Source organism: Anomaloglossus baeobatrachus, chromosome 2 (genome assembly GCF_048569485.1).
Source record: "Anomaloglossus baeobatrachus isolate aAnoBae1 chromosome 2, aAnoBae1.hap1, whole genome shotgun sequence".
Lineage (NCBI taxonomy): Eukaryota > Metazoa > Chordata > Amphibia > Anura > Aromobatidae > Anomaloglossus > Anomaloglossus baeobatrachus.
Genome location: NC_134354.1, coordinates 150,180,004 through 150,197,134, shown reverse-complemented (window position 1 = coordinate 150,197,134; position 17,131 = coordinate 150,180,004). Strand labels below are relative to the sequence as shown.

General features: G+C 43.9%; 1 protein-coding gene across 5 annotated transcripts in view; it reads left to right on the top strand.

The window, feature by feature from the left end:
* CDKL5 (cyclin dependent kinase like 5) overlaps window positions 1-17,131 on the top strand; it is a 482,986-nt gene that overhangs the window by 83,525 nt on the left and 382,330 nt on the right. For all 5 annotated transcript variants that reach the window (XM_075335447.1, XM_075335445.1, XM_075335448.1 and 2 more), the window contains exon 2: window positions 5,046-5,086. The gene's annotated coding sequence lies outside the window, so the exon portion shown is untranslated. The remainder of the gene's footprint in view (window positions 1-5,045; window positions 5,087-17,131) is intronic.

Here is a 17,131-nt window from a genome sequence, read left to right as displayed (position 1 = left end):
GATCACCTGAGTACTCCTATCCATAGACCTATGGCTATCAAATCCATACTGTCATTGATCTGTTGACTTAAGAGATCGCTGCTTTGCAAATAATGTTTACCAGGCCATAGCGCCATACATTCAGTTGTGGCTGTGCATGGTATTGAAGTTCAGTTCCATTCTCATAAAGGGAATCTGTCAGCAGCTTTTTGCTATCTCGTCTGAGAGCAGCATGATGTAGGCAAAGAGATCCTGAATCCATGCATGTATCACTTAGTTTACTGGGTGCAGCAGTTGAGACATGATCAGATTTTAGATTTAGGAATGCAGCAGAACTCAGAAAGTTAACCGCCCACACTAGGCCCCGAACATACAAAGTCTATAGACCGAGAGGTGCTAATCAGAGGGGGACGAAGCATGTCTGACTACTGTAGTGTAGTCTGGGCAATGATAAACCAAGGTGATAAAATCTTCACTATAAGTAAACAAAAGCACACAGGGTAATAATAACACATTATTAAACTCTGTGTCAGCTTCTATCGCCTGTTCTCTTCAGATTACAGGGCAAAAACCTGCTGACAGATTCCCTTTAATTGAGAGCTACATTACTGTGTATAGCCACTAACAAATGTAAAGTCTATACCAGGGCAATAATCAAAGATCTGCAGCACTTATCAAAGCACTACAGCCCCCTATCAGTCAGCTAATCAATGGGGGAGCAGATATACAGTCCACTGCTTATCAATCAATATCAGTCTTATAAAACCCATTGGGGCCGATTCACAAAGACTGTTTTGTAGTTGTACACCTCTTGTGTAGGCGTGCACCTTTTGTGCTGCGGGGCTTCTTTCAGCTGTCGTGTGCCAGAGACAGTAATAATATTCCAGTCATGGATTTCTGCAATAATTATACTACCTTCAAATTATAATTAATGTTTCCACCTTGTTTGGCCATGCTCTCTCTATAAGCCAATTTAAAAGCACCAAAAGTTTCAACATTTTTGCTCTACTATAAGTTTTTTTGATGAAAATCGGTCTAAGGCCCCCTTCACACGTCCGTGAAAAACACGCACGTGTGTTACGGGCCGTTTTTCGGGTCCGTGTCCCGTTTTTGTGTCCGTTTTTATGGTCAGTGTGGCACCTGTGTGAATTGCGTATGCTAGCCGTGTTTGTGTATATAACGTCCGTGTGTGCGTGTGGAATTAACGTGTATGTGTATGTGGAATGTCCGTGTGGAATGTCCGTGTGTGTGATGCACAATGTAGTTTATAAATGTCGGCTGACAGCAGACAGAGTTGCGCGGTGAGAATGAACTCGGGTGAACTTCACCCGACTTCATCCTCATACCGCGGCTCTGTCTGTGTCTAGTACTGATTAGCGGTCACCTGTGAAGGATTCACCAGTGACCGCTAATCCCCCGAGTGACTGAAGTTTCCCCCCCTCTCTCATACTCGCCGTTCCTCGATCCCCGGCGCGGCGCTGCACGGCATTCACACTGCTGCGGCGGCTTTTACTATTTTGAAAAAGCCGGCCGCTCATTAAACAATCTCCTATTCCCTGCTTTCCCCGCCCACCGGCGCCTATGATTGGTTGCAGTGAGACACACCCCCACACTGAGTGACAGGTGCCTCACTGCACCCAATCACAGCAGCCGGTGGGCGTGTCTATACTGTGCAGTAAAATAAATAATTAAAAAAAAACGGCGTGCGGTCCCCCCCAATTTTAATGCCAGCCAGATAAAGCCATACGGCTGAAGGCTGGTATTCTCAGGATGGGGAGCTCCACGTTATGGGGAGCCCCCCACCCTAACAATATCAGTCAGCAGCCGCCCAGAATTGCCGCATACATTATATGCGACAGTTCTGGGGCTGTACCCGGCTCTTCCCGATTTGCCCTGGTGCTTTGGCAAATCTGGGTAATAAGGAGTTAATGGCAGCCCATAGCTGCCACTAAATCCTAGATTAATCATGTCAGGCGTCTCCCCGAGATTCCTTTCATGATTAATCTGTAAATTACAGTAAATAAACACACACACACCAGAAAAAATCCTTTATTAGAAATAAAAAACACACACATATACCCTGGTTGAACAATTTAATCAGCCCGAAAAAGCCCTCCATGTCCGGCGTCATCCAGGATGGTCCAGCGTCGCTTCCAGCGCTGCTGCATGGAGGTGACAGGAGCTGCAGAATACACCTCCCATCTCCAGAGGGGGGGAAACTGACCGACAGACTGTGAGAGAGGGACAGACAGACTGTGAGAGAGGGACAGAGAGACCGGCAGAGAGACCGACCGACGGACTCAGGGAGATTGACCGACACAGAAATAGAAAGAATGGCCGACATCACTAGAAATAAAAACAACAAACGGACACGGACTATAGGTAGATGCATACGTGTTTACTAACGTGTGTGCACATACCCATAGACTTTCATTGTGTCCACGTGTGCGTGCTCCGTGCAGATAACGGACATGCATCCGTGCAAAACGCAAACACATACGGATCACGGACACGCACACACGGACATAATGAAATAACGCACGTGTGACCACAATCATAGATTAACATTGGTGCACGTTTGGCCGTGTCTCCGGTATATACGGAAACGGACCAAACACGCACGTGTATCACGGACGTGTGAAGGGGGCCTAAGGGGTACTTTGCATGTTGTGACATCGCTATCCGATGCTAGCGATGCCGAGCGTGATAGTACCCGCCCCTGTCGCACATGCGATATCTTGTGATAGCTGCCGTAGCAAACATTATCGCTACGGCAGCTTCACACGCACTCACCTGCCCTGCGACGTCGCTCTGGCCGGCGACCCGCCTCCTTCCTAAGGGGGCGGGTCGTGCGGTGTCACAGCAACGTCATACGGCAGGCGGCCAATAGAAGCGGAGGGGCGGAGATGAGCGGGGCGTAAACATCCCGCCCACCTCCTTCCTTCCGCATAGCTGGTGGAGGCAGGTAAGGAGATGTTCCTCACTCCTGCGGCTTCACACACAGTGATGTATGCTGCCGCAGGAACGATTTGACCCTGACGATATCGCAGTAGTGATGTCGCAGCGTGCAGCAGTATATTCACATTTGCCAAATTTGTTGGAAAAATTTCTGCAACTGACATACAGTATATTCAGAAATCTAATCATACCATGCAGAAATAATCCTATTGAGATTAATGGAACTGATCACAGAAATGTTTGCAACAAGTCTGCTGCGAATAAGCATATTCTTCTATTTCTTGTCATAAGGTATCGTCTACAGTATGGATTTCCAGGAGAGGGTGCAGATGATCGTTGGCCATGTGCTCACAACATCTTTTTCAGGCTAGCAAACCTGGCAAGTTTTTTATGAAGCGCGTTGTTTTTACCCTCCAAAAGACTTAGGGTTACTTTGCACGTTGTGACATCACTACTGCGATATCGTCGGGTCAAATCGAAAGTGACGCACATCCGGCGCCGGTAACGACGTCGCAACGTGTAAAGCCTAGATGAGCCGATAAACGATAGCAAAAGCGTCGAAAATCGGTGATCTGTGTAGCGTCGGTCATTTTCATAATGTCGCACCAATAGGAGATACAATGTTGTTCCTCGTTTCTGCAGCAGCACACATCACTGTGTGTGAAGCCGCAGGAGCGAGGAGCATCTCCTTACCTGCCTCCACCGGTTATGCGGAAGGAAGGAGTTGAGCGGGATGTTTTACGTCCCGCTCATCTCCGCCCCTCCACTTCTATTGGCCGCTGGCCGTGTGACATTCCCCCTTAGGAAGGAGGCGGGTCGCCAGCCAGAGCGACGTCACAGGGCAGGTATGTGCGTGTGAAGCTGCCGTAGCGATAATGTTCGCTACGGCAGCTATCACAAGATATCACATGTGCGATGGGGGCGAGTACTATCATGCTTGGCAACGCTAGCCGATGCTAGCGATGTCGCAACGTGCAAAGTACCCCTAAACGTGAGAACAGTCATTGTTCCTCAGACATGTATATATTTGTTCTTTAGAGCATTTTATGGGTGCTTCTTCAAGCTGGCTTTAGTTTGGACCAGAAATTGTCGTGTGGTGTTCGGTGTTGCACTCGCTGAATGTCATGGCGGCGTCAGACTCTTATCACACTGCAGAGTCCGACAAACAGCCTCAGTTGCACAGCCTGCCATGGGTGTCAGCTGGTTCTGGTTTCCCTGCTCTCCAGTACAGCAGGAGTTAATTCCTGCTGGCTTGTGATCATCTGCTGGAAGCTCAGGTTGCTGGTTAGCATCCTCAGCCGCCTTCATCCTTTATAAGGTTCTGGATTCTGGGGCTGAGGGCTGGATAATAGCTTCTGCTACCTCGGTTCCTGTGGTTATCCAGTTCTATGGGGATCTACAAGTTGCGGTTCTGCGTGGTGAGTGAGTTCTCCAGTTGTGCATTTATTTCCTACCCCTGTTTGTTACTCCCCAGTTCACATACTGTCCCTCCTTTGTATGCAGTGTGCACACGTTTACTATTGTCTGTGCCTATTTGTGGTGTTTTCGTTAGTGGGCTTCCGGCCCGCTCCCTGGGTGGGGGAGTAGTATCCAGGCTCAGACAGGAGACAGGGTCACGCTGGGGGCTCGAACCTGGCTACCATCAAGCCTACCTTTGAGATGAGGGACAGCGCAGGGGCCCCAGTCTTAGTGTCAGCCTAGGAGCCTCTTTTCCATCGGTACATACCCCGTGCCAGAAATAGACATTGGTTGCACATACCCTTTTGCTATATACACACAAAAGTTTTTCTAGGAATTTTTAGAGCAGAAACTGAGCAGAAGTTTCACATTTTTTAGAAGAATTTGGATAGTTTCTGCCCTGAAAACTCAGCAAAAAGACATCATGTGTACATTGCCTGAGTTGGTGGATTGGTTGTATAAAAGTTTTTGGGTTTTTTTTTAATCTCAGTTACCCTTTGTAAAATTGTGTAAAAAAACCATCAGTGTCTCAAAATGTGTACATATTTTTTGGTTCTTTTCTGGAATACTTTTATTTGATTTCACTTATACGCATCTAAATCACAGTCCATGAATTATGATTGCTAATTACTACTATTTTTAACCTACAGGTGCAGCCAACATGGTGTTTTAAGACTCACAACCGAATTAGGTAAGTGGATTGGATTTTAATTTTCTTTCTTCTATCTTTCTCTAATCAGATTTAAACTAGCCGAAATTAATTTTACTTCACATTCATTCAATGGAGGTTAAATTCATGACCCATTGCATTTGTACATACAACCGATATTAAAATAGTACACATACTGTACATCCAGTGCAAATAGTGGCAAGAAATCTGACATTACATATCCAATGTTTCTATGTTATATCTACCTAGTTCATAATTTTCCCATAGTACTTGCATAAAGGATACAGTAATATATATATATTGAGCTAAAAAGTTTACATACCCCGGCAGATTTTTTGCTTTCTTGGCCTTTTTTCTGAAAATATGAATGATAGCACAAAATCTTTTTTTCCACTCATGGTTAGTGGTTGGGTGAAGCCATTTATTGTCTAACTACTGTGTTTTCTCTTTTTAAATCATAACCTCTTCACGACACATGACGTATTGGGTACATCATGGATCGTATCAGGTTAATCCATGCCTGCTGCTGCCAGCAAAGATTGCTGCACATGTCATCTGATTTGAACAGCTGACATGTGCAGCTATCAAGCATGAGTGAATTCGCTACCCACTCGTCCCTGTTAACCCCTTACAGCTTGCTGTGAAAATGTCAGTGCGATGTAACAGCGAGCTGCGGTAAGCATTCACTTACCCGGCTCCATCGGACGTCATGTGTTGTGATCACGTGGATCCGAGAGTCTTGTGATGACTCCTGTAGCTATCATGAGTCAGTGCCTCTTACAGGCAGCAGAGGGCTGTGTGTGAGAGGAAAGCTGCTTTTGTGTAGATCAGAGCAATGCTGGTCTGATCTACAAGAAAGAATGAGCAATCAGACTGCTGATCGTTATAGTCCCCTAGGAGTACTAGTAAAATAAAAAAAAAAAGTTAAAAAAAAGTTTAAAAAACCTAAAAGTTCAAATCACCCCCATTCATCCCATTGAAAATTAAAGGGTTAAAAAAATATACACATTTGGTATCACCTCATTCACAAATGCCCGATCTATTAAAATATAAAGTCAATCAATCTGATTGGTAAACGGTGTAGGGAAAAAAAAATCCAAACGCCAAAATTACATTTTTTGGTCTCTGCGAATATTGCACAAAATGCGATAACAGGCAATGAAGATGGCGCTTCTGCACAAAGATGGTACCATTCAAAACGTCAGTTCAAGACGGAACAAATAAGCCATCACTGAGCCATAGATCCCAACATATGAGAATGCTACGGATCACGGAAAATGGCGCAAAAAGTGCGCCTTTTTTGGACAAACTTCTGAATTTTTTTCAACCCCTTATATAAAAGTAAACCTATACATGTTTGGTATCTACGAACTCGTACCGACCGGAGGCATCACACTGACACATCATCATGCAATCACACTTTTTTTGCAATTTTCTTGCACTTGGAATTTTTTTGTTGTTTTCCACTACACTATATGGTAAAACTTATGGTTTCCTTTAGAAGTGCAACTTGTCCAGCAAAAAATAAGCCCTTATATGGCAATATTGACAGAAAAATAAAAAATGTTACGGCTCTCAGAAGAAGGGGAGTGAAAAAAAAAACCGGAAAAACTTAAAATCACCCGGGGGTGAAGGGGATAATGAGAACAAAAACCATCTAAATGACCCTGATCAAAGATTCACATACCCCAGTTCTTAATACCATGTATTCCCCCTTCTAACAACAATGACAGCTTGAAATCTTTTGTAGTAGTTGTAGATGAGGCTCTTTATTTTCTCAGATGTTAAAGCTGCCCATTTTTCTTGGCAAAAAGCCTCCAGTTCCTATAAATTTCTGGGCTTTCTTGTATGAACTGTATGCTTGATTTCCCCCCAGAGTGGCTCAATGATATTGAGGTCAGGAGGCTGAGATGACCATTCCAGAACCTTCACTTTGTTCTGCTGTAGCCAATGACAGGTCGACTTGGTCTTGTGTTTTAGATCGTTGTCATGTTGGAATGTCCAAGTACGTGCCATGTGCAGCGTCCGCGCTGATGAGTGCAAATTTGCCTCCAGTATTTGCTGATAATGTGCTGCATTCATCTTCCCTTCAATTTTGACCAAGTTTCCTGGGCCTTTGTAGTTCACAAATCCCCACATCATCAGCGATACACCTACGTGCTTTACAGTAGGAATGGTGTTCCTTTCATCATAGGTCTTGTTAACACCTCTCCAAATGTAACATTTATGGTTGTGGCCAAAAAGTTTGATTTTGGTCTCATCACTCCAAATTACCTTGTTACAGAAATTTGGAGGCTTGTCTTGTGCTGTTTGGCCTATTGTAGGCGAGATACTTTGTGGCATTTGAACAGTAATGGCTTTTCTCTGGTGACTCGACCTTACAGCCCATTTTTCTTCAAGTGCCTCCTTATTGTGCATGTTGAAACAGCCACACCGCTAGTTTTCAGTGAGTCCTGTATTTCAGCTGATGTTGTTTGTGGACTTTTCTTTGCATCCCGAACAATTTTCCTGGCAGTTGTGCCCGAAATTATTGTTTGTCTACCTGATCATGGTTTGTTTTACAGAGACCCTGATTTTCCATTTGTTAATCACAGTTTGAACACTGCTGACTGGCATTATCAATTCTTTGAATATCTTTTTGTATCCCTTTCTTGTTTTATACAGTTCAACTATCTTTTTCCGTAGATCCACTGACGATTCTTTTGCTTTCAACCATGACTCACAATCCAAAAACGTCAGTGGCTGAATGAAAGATGCAAGAGTCTGTCTGGATCCCAGAAACTCACTCAGTTTTTATGCACACACACTGATTACAAGCAAACAGGTCACAGGTACGGATGTTACCTTTATTAGCCATTCAAACCCATTTGTGTCAACTTCTGTGCATGTTATCAGGCCAAAATCAACAGAGTATGTGAACTTTTGATCAGGGTCATTTGGATATTTTTGGTTGTCATTATGATTTAAAAAGAGAAAACACAGTAATTTGACAATAAATGGCTTCACTCTATTACTAATCATGAGTGGAAAAAAATGTTTGCGCTATCATTCATATACTCTGAAAAAAGGCCAAGAAAGCAAAAACTCTGCTGTGGTATGTAAACATTTGAGCACAACTGTATATATTTACTAGTATATGTAGAGCTGATGGGTTTTCCTCTTCTTCCATTCATCCTTTCAGATTGCATTGTATAGATAAAGTATATAAGACCTGCACACCTTTTGTATTGAATGAATGTACAGGTGCTCAAATCTCTATTATCTTACCTCTCCACGTGCGAAAACAACTTCATTTGAAATAGTGAAAATTGAACCACGCAAACCTCCAAACTAAAACCTTTGTGGGAAAGATGAGTTAATAAGGGTGTGGAGCTATAGAGTGGGCCACACACCCCAATATGGACCACAACAAAAAAAATGATCCAGGATCCGCTGGTCCTATATATTTTTCTCACACAAGGTTTTAATTGTGAGCTGTACCTGGTTCACGTTTCACTCTCCATTCTGAAGAGGCTGTTTGGGTTACATAGAGGTAGGACAATAGTGTTTAGGGACCACGCATATTAAAGATACACCATGATGTGGTTTGATGGCTATTGTGATCTTTGATGAAAAATTGTTAACTAAAGCGGGCTTTACACGCTACGACATCGCTAATGCGAACTCGTTGGGGTCACGGAATTGGTGACGCACATCCGGCCGCATTAGCGATGCCGTTGCGTGTGACACCGATGAGCGATTTTGCATCGTTGCAAAAACGTGCAAAATCGCTCATCGGTGACATGGGGGTCCATTCTCAAAAATCGTTACTTCAGCAGTAACGAGGTTGTTCCTCGTTCCTGCGGCAGCACACATCGCTCCGTGTGACGCCGCAGGAACGAGAAAGCTCTCCTTACCTGCCTCCCGGCCGCTATGCGGAAGAAAGGAGGTGGGCGGGATGTTAAGTCCCGCTCAGCTCCGCCCCTCTGCTGCTATTGGGCGGCCGCTCAGTGACGTCGCTGTGACGCCGCACAGACCGCCCCCTTAGAAAGGAGGCGGTTCGCCAGTCACAGCGACGTCGCTGGGCAGGTAAGTATGTGTGACGGGTCTGGGCGATGTTGTGCGGCACGGGCAGCGATTTGCCCGTGTCGCACAACAGATGGGGGCGGGTACCCACGCTAGAAATATCGGGACCGATATCGCAGTGTGTAAAGTAGCCTTAAGTATGTTACATTTTTAACGTGTACGGTAATATTCCATGTATTCGTTAATTGCAGTGTGCTGCCGCACCGTGTATGTATGTGCTTTTGTTTGGCTTACATATCAGTAACATACATTGTACATTGTACAGTATACAATGTTTCTAAAACTATTCTTAATGGGCTTGAACTTACTAAATGGTTTTTCGAGCTTTACGCAGGGTCTGCTAATTTATTGAAATGTTGTCCTGTAGTCTTGGGCACTGTTTTTCAATCACCTACACATATATCCTAGCCTACCGGAGAGACTGAGAAGGTTATATGTACTTATGTCATACGCTGGGGCATATTGTGGCCTCCATCGATAGCCATGTTACAGTGCTGGATCCATCCTTGACGTATGTGGATAAAAATGTAGTAATTTGGCTTATAAATATTAAAGGGTACCTGTCACCAGATTTGGGGCCTATAAGCTGCGGCCACCACCAGTGGGCTCTAATATACAGCATTCTAACATGCTGTATATAAGAGCCCAGGCCGCTGTGTAGAACATAAACACTTTATAATACTCGCCTAACAGTGGCACTGTGGTGGATTCTAGTCAGATGGGTGTTTCCATTATTTAGTGCCGGCGCCGCCTCTTTCAGCCATCTTTGTCTTCCTTCTTATGTAGCCGGGGTGCATGACGCGTCTACATCATCCACACTTGCCGGCATTGAGGTCTTGCACAGGCGCACTTTGATCTTGAGGGCAGATCAAAGTATTGTAGTGCGACTGCGTGGGACCAGAGAGTGTGTATGACGTAGGATGCATCATGCACACAGGCTTCAGAAGGAGGACGAAGATAGCCAAAAGAGGAGACGCCCATATGGCCCAACTCCACCACAGCGACTGTTTTAGGTGAGTATTATAAAGTGTTTTTTATGTTCTACACAGCGGCCTGGGCTCTTATATACAGCATGTTAGAATGCTGTATATAAGAGCCCGGTGGTGGTGGCCACAGCTTATAGGCCGAAAAAGTGGTGACCGGTTCCCTTTAAGATACACTGACCTAAACTTCTGTGCACTGATTGTGTTGTGTCTAAGCTCCTATTATAATTTTCTGACTGCTTTTTCTCCTGGCTCAAATGGAGACTGGGACATAACTGGACGTACACATGAAATCTCCTGCATATTTTACACTATTGACTTTTTTCAATATTCTGTATCTGTGGTCTTCTATACAGCCTGCCTTCCACTAAAGATGGATGTTCTCTTTCTTTCCCCTATCTGTCAGTCTTTCAAAGCTGGAAGGTCTTAGAAAATTGAGCGGACTGCTTACATTTTAATAGGCATATAACAGGGAATGACAGGTGAAATGTACTTAATACTTAGATATGTGTTTAGCAGGTGTTTGACTTAGTATTTGTTACATCAAAGTGTGATTTACTTTACTATATTTAATCTTTGTGTTAAGCAACAGTGTGACTTAAGTTAATATCTGTTTACCGCTTTTGTGCTCAAGGGTGTGTCTGACTTTATTATCTGTTACTATCCTTTAAGCAGGGTTGTGTCTTTATTTGTTGCTATCGGTTAAACAGGGGTGCGTCTTACTTTATTATCTGTTACTATCAGTTAAGCAGGGGTGTTTCTTACTTTATCTGTTGCTAGTGGTTAAGCAGGGATGTGTCTTAGTTTATTATCTGTTTTCTGTTAAGCAGGGGTGTGTTTTATTTTATTTGTTTCTAGTCTTTAAGCAGGGGTGTGTCTTACTTATCTGTTACTAGCCTTTAAGCAGGGGTGTGTCTTACTTATCTGTTACTAGCCTTTAAGCAGGGGTGTGTCTTTATTATCTGTTACTATCAGTTAAGTAGAGATGTGTCTTTATTATCTGTTACTATATGTTAAGCAGGGGTGTGTGTTACTTTAGTATCTGTTGCTATTAATTAAGCAGGGATGTGTCTCACTTTATTATTTGTTATTATCAGTTAAGCAGGGGTGTGTCTTACTTTATTATCGGTTACTATATGTTAAGCCGGGGTGTGTTTTACTTTATTATCGGTTACTGTATGTTAAGCCGGGGTGTGTTTTACTTTATTGTCTGTTTCTATCAAGCAGAGATATAGTTTATGTTATGATTTATTTCTGTTTATTAATCGTGGGAGGGATTTACTTTATTGATTTATTGTTTTCTGTTATGCAAAGGAGTGATTTGTGGAAAGTAAAAAACTGAATGTATCAGCCTTCTCAGTAATTATGCAATTTAAAAATAAAATAAAAACAGCCTCTATGATTCAACAGTATTGTATTTGAACAGCATTTTATGGATTATTTATTTATTTTGCTCACTTATAAGGCGCCACTAACTTCTCAGCACTTTACAAACCTCATCTTCACTGTCCCTATTGGGGCTCACAATCTAACCCTCTATCAGTATGTCTTTGAAGCTTGTAAAGAAACCCACACAAACCTGGGGAAGAACATAGAAACTGCATGTAAAGGTTGTGCTTGTTAGGATTTGAACTCAGGACTCCAGGGCTAAAAAGATTACAGTGCTAACCACTGAGCCACCACGATTATTTTTACAACCAAGCAAAAATACTTCAACATAGCGCAACATAGGCCTAATGCTACACATTAGCAGTAAAATATTTGTGATTATATATAGAAAATCAACAACAAATCCAACAAGTTGGTTCAGACTAAAGGAACGCGAACAGCAAAAACACCAGTAAACAGTTGGAACATGTTGCTATTTAATAGCAACTTGTCTACTTCTCTGTTCTATTTTAAATACAGCAAGCTTGGCTTATGTGGTCACTAATTGACCCAATTTGTTACTGAGTTTCCTACAGCACCATGTGCTTGTTGACATACCTCATTAACCTCTTACTGACCAGGGAATTTAGGGCCTTATCAAACAACATAGAAATGACAAAATTAGAAAGATGCTTTATTCATCACTCTACCATGATGTGGCCACTTTAACATTCTCAAACTGGTGATGAGTTCGCTCCATAGTTAAAACTGGCTTACCAAAAGTAAGACCTAATGAAAAGGGGGCCATAGGGTTATTTGCCCCATTTTTTTTTTAGAAATGGTACAGGGTCTATCAATTCCCTATAACCGAGAACCCACATTATACATCCTCTATGGTGATTCTATTTGAGACAGATAACCTATTGTAGTATTAAGTGCACCATTATAACCTTTACATTTTATAATGAATATATTTAATAGATTAGATTATATTTAATCAATTTATGTATATTTTATTAAAGATAATACTAAATAAAATGATAGTGAATGGATTGGTGGCCATGCATTTGCACTAATGCCGGCGTCACACGGTACCATATATCGGGCGATATGTCGTCTTGGTCACGTCGTTAGTGACGCACATCCGGCATCGTCAGAGATATCGTACCGTGTGACACCTCCGAACAACACTGAACGAGCAAAAATACTCACCTTATCGTTGCTCGTTGAAACGTCGTTCATTTTTCAAAATGTCGGTCCTCTTTCTGTGCTCCGGTTGTTCATCGTTCCCATGGAAGCACACGTCGCTCCTTGTGACACCTTGGGAATGACTAACACAGCTTACCTGCGTCCCGCTGGCAATGCGGAAGGAAAGAGGTGGTCGGGATGTTACGTCCCGCTCATCTCCGCCCCTCCGCTTCTATTGGCCGGCTGCCGTGTGACGTCGCTGTGACGCCGAACGTCCCTCCCCGTTCAGGAAGTGGATGTTTGCCGCCCACAGCGACGTCGCCCGGGAGATAAGTGCGTGTGACAGGGGGTTAACGACTTTGTGCGCCACGGGCAATTAATTGCCAGTGACGCACAAACAATAGGGGGGAGTACGATCGCTTGTGCGATCGCACGATAGATCATCCCGTGTGACGCCGCCATTACTCTTCATTCACATAGGGCACTTTTTTGTATTCCTCTGACTAGGAGCTGATCTGCAGTACCATGAGCAGACACTATTCAGGTGTAGCGCTGTGCTCTTCTACTCGCTACCCCTGCTGCAGCCGGACACTGCTAGTGTTTATAACAGCTGATTGGTGGGGATACCTGGTGTTGAACCCACATCAATTTAATGATGTCCTATCTTTAAGATCAATATTATAGTAGTAAGCAACTCATTTAAAGGGATTGTCCACTGCTAGAACAATTCCTTCTGATTCCACTAATTTCCCCTGAACATACATCTCCTTCTGTCGCCGTTCCAGCGAAGTCGGTAACACAGTTCGGGGCTCACATGACATTGTGACATCATGGGAACCCCGCATCCAGTCACCCTCGGCTTCTCTCTCTATGCCTTTGAATCAAATGAGTTAATCAACAGGAAGTGACGCTGTGGTTGCCACTCACTTCCTGTTGATTGCTCATTTGGTCCGAAGGCATGTAGAGAAAAGCCGGGGGTGATTGGATGCGGGGTTGCCATAATGTCACAATGTCACGTGAGCCCCAAACTGCGGTTACCGACAGCGCTGGAACAGCGCCAGAACAGGAAGGGAGTGCAGGAAGAGAAGACTGAGAGGAGACTTAATAGCTGTCTACAAATATCTTAAAGGCTGTCACACTGTAGAGGGATCAATTTTATTCTCATTTTCACAAGGAAAGACTAGAAGCAATGGGATGAAACTGATAGGGAGGAGACACAGATTAGATATTAGGAAAAACGTTTGACAGTGAGAGTGATCAATGAGTGGAACAGGCTGCCACGAGAGGTTGTGAGTTCTCCTTCAATGGAAGTATTTATAAAGAGGTTGGATGGACATCTGTCTGGGATGATTTAGTGAATCCCTTTGAGCAGGGAGTTGGACTAGATGACCCAGAAGGTCCATTCCAACTCTAATATTCTATGATTCTATGATTCTTTTAACTGGTGATTAGTGGAAATGTAGCGCCCCTGAGAACCTCAGGGCACTACAAGGAACTGCATCCTCTTGGGGATGCAGGACTTATCACCTGGGACCTGGAGTAACAGTGCCGATTCCACCAACACACATCTAAAATCCTAGTTCTCCTCTCCACATTGGGCATAGAGTTAACCATGTAAGGGGATGGTCACCATAGGAAAGAGTCCCTGGGTATAGCCAGCCTGGTGGGAGGGGTCAGTCAGTCAGAGAGCAGTCTTGAGGGGAGCACACAGGAGAGGCGTGCGGACGTGCCTGAGGTGGGTCCGTGTAACGGTGAACCAGGGGGCACAGGAGAGAGGTCGCCAGGACGGGTACCGAGATATCGCTGGGACCAGAGCACGAACGGGGCACAGGGCCCTAGGTCAAATGTCAAGTTTCAAACTATTTGATAAATACCTGCACGGTGAGTATACCTTCATGGACTTCATCAAACCAAATAATCTGGGGGCATCAGCAGTAAACTAGGTTTGGGGTTCGGACACTTACCTCCCCGCAGGGTCCGCACTGCCTGCTGTACGGAGAAGGAGACTGTACCCCAAAAGGGACAGTCGGGGTTCCCAAACGTTCTACACTACGGGGACTCAATCTACAGAGAGTGCCGGGGACAGAGCAACCTGGGTCACTACATTGGCACTGATACTCCTAGGACTGGAACCAGCAAGCTGAGGGTCCAAGTGAGTAGAGACTGTTAAAGTTAAACTGGTGTGGTCTCCATCATTATATACCATACATCTCCCAGGCACAGCCCTACCTGCGGAGAGCCTACCACCATAGCTGCCGCCACCACCATCTCTTGGTGTACCCAAGTTGAGCAGTGGCGGTTCCCCATTCTTAACTGCAACCCGCAGGTGGCGTTGCGAACATTAGCTCTATTATCCCCTGTAAATACTCCCTTTTTTATTAAGCGTCCCCAGGGCACGAGACCGGGCAACGGCCACCAGAGTGACATTCCCAACTGCAACTGCCCGGTACCAAGTACCCCCTTCCCTGGGCGACACATAAATAGAAGGGGTTGTCCTTGTAGTGGACAACCCCTTTAATGTTTGTGTTATCTTCTCATATTTATATATATTTACACTAAGAGACACTATGTAACCAGAAATGAGGATTTTTAGATATTCTCGTACATTTTTTGCATGCATATTTTTTATTCCACTGTGTTCTGATGTTCAAATACAGATTGAAGCTATTGGCAATGTAGATCCCATGCACGGGTAAATGACTATGTGCATACCATGTAGAGTATGATTCCCTGTGTAGCCTGCAGCACTGCCTGTTCTTGTTGCAGTGTCATTTTGTTCCAATGTTGCCTCTGAGAACAGAAGCGTAGGACGGGGAACTTGGTCTTCTCGCACCAGCAGCAGGCTTCTTATATGAGCTCACATTTGGATCACTTGTATTCTCAGCTGCAGAAATCTGTTCGATAATATGCTCTTCTACACCCAGCAGAAAATCGGTTTTCTCTCCTGTCAATGACTATGTCTCTATAGCTAATCATAGGTGACGTCTTTTCGGAGAAGCATGGAGTATTTAAAAAACAGCAGAATATTTTAATATTTTCAAGTACAAAAGGTACATTAAATGTAAAGCATGTGGGCCCAATCCTCTGTTTTAATATTTAGAGAACCAATCACATGATTGTCAGTTTCACATTTTAGAATGAAATGAAATCCGGTCCTATGGAATCAGGAAAGCTGTTCCTAAATCCTCTTATTGGAAAAGCTAATCTGATCTAAAGGCCCTGTCACACACAGAGATAAATCTGCGGCAGATCTGTGGTTGCAGTGAAATTGTGGACAATCAGTGCCAGGTTTGTGGCTGTGTACAAATGGAACAATATGTCCATGCTTTCACTGCAACCACAGATCTGCCAAAGATTTATCTCTGTGTGTGACGGGGCTTTAAGAGTACTGCTTTTCATCATATATTTAAGAAAATCTGTCACCAGGTTTTTGCCACCTAATCTGAGAGCATAAGAATCTAAAATCAGAGCCCCTGATTCCCCCTTGTGTCACTTACTGTGCTGCATGCTGTAGTTTTGATAAAATCACAGTTTTGTCAACAGATTATCACTAGACGACTGGTAACCCTGCGGCCATGTAGTCCTGAGCTCTGTATAACCCTGTTTCCACCACTATTATCAGCTTTCTTCCTATGCACAGTGTATCTAGAAAGCTGCCAATCAGTGAAGTGGGCGGGGTTATACAGAGCTCAGCATTCAGAGAACTGCTAGATCTGCAGCAGATAGTTCTATCATTTTATCAAACGTGCAGCAAGCAGCCCAGTAAGTGATACATCATTGGAAACATGGTTCCTGCCCCTACTTCAGACTGATCTGAAATGGGGTAGTAAAAACCTGGTGATAGATTCCCATTAAAGAGGCCACCATCAACTTTCCTTTTTAAATTCATATATTCAGGGAGGATGAAGAAACTCCTCACAAGTCACCTCCTTTTTTAAAATCAGTCATAAAGGGCGGGAATGGGGTATGGACAGATTGACTTGTTCTCTGCAGTGCTCCAACTCTTTGACTAGACCGCAGCATTAAACTTCTTTTTACACGAAAATCATCAACTGGAAGCTACTAGCGATTTGGAGACTGTATAATGGCTCATTGTTGGGTAAAAATCATCTGATAGGTAAGGTTTGATAGCAGAAACCTGTTATCATCAAACACATTTTAACCCATAAATACTCTTGGACACACCCATCAGTAAGGCTACATTCACACATCCGATATACACGTCCATGTGATGTCCACTTTTAAACAGAATCCCATGGATCTATAGTTTCATTCATTCATACATGCATTAGTTTTAGAAATAAGCTGTGTCCGATGTGTGAGACTCAGTTTGTGTCCTATTCTCATTCGTTTTGCTGATCAGACTTGGCCATAAAAGTCTATGGGGTACGCTGCTGCTGACGTGCTGAGGTGACGTGAGGTCAGCAGCAGCGCGCTTGCGCAGAAAGAAGCAGGCTGAGGG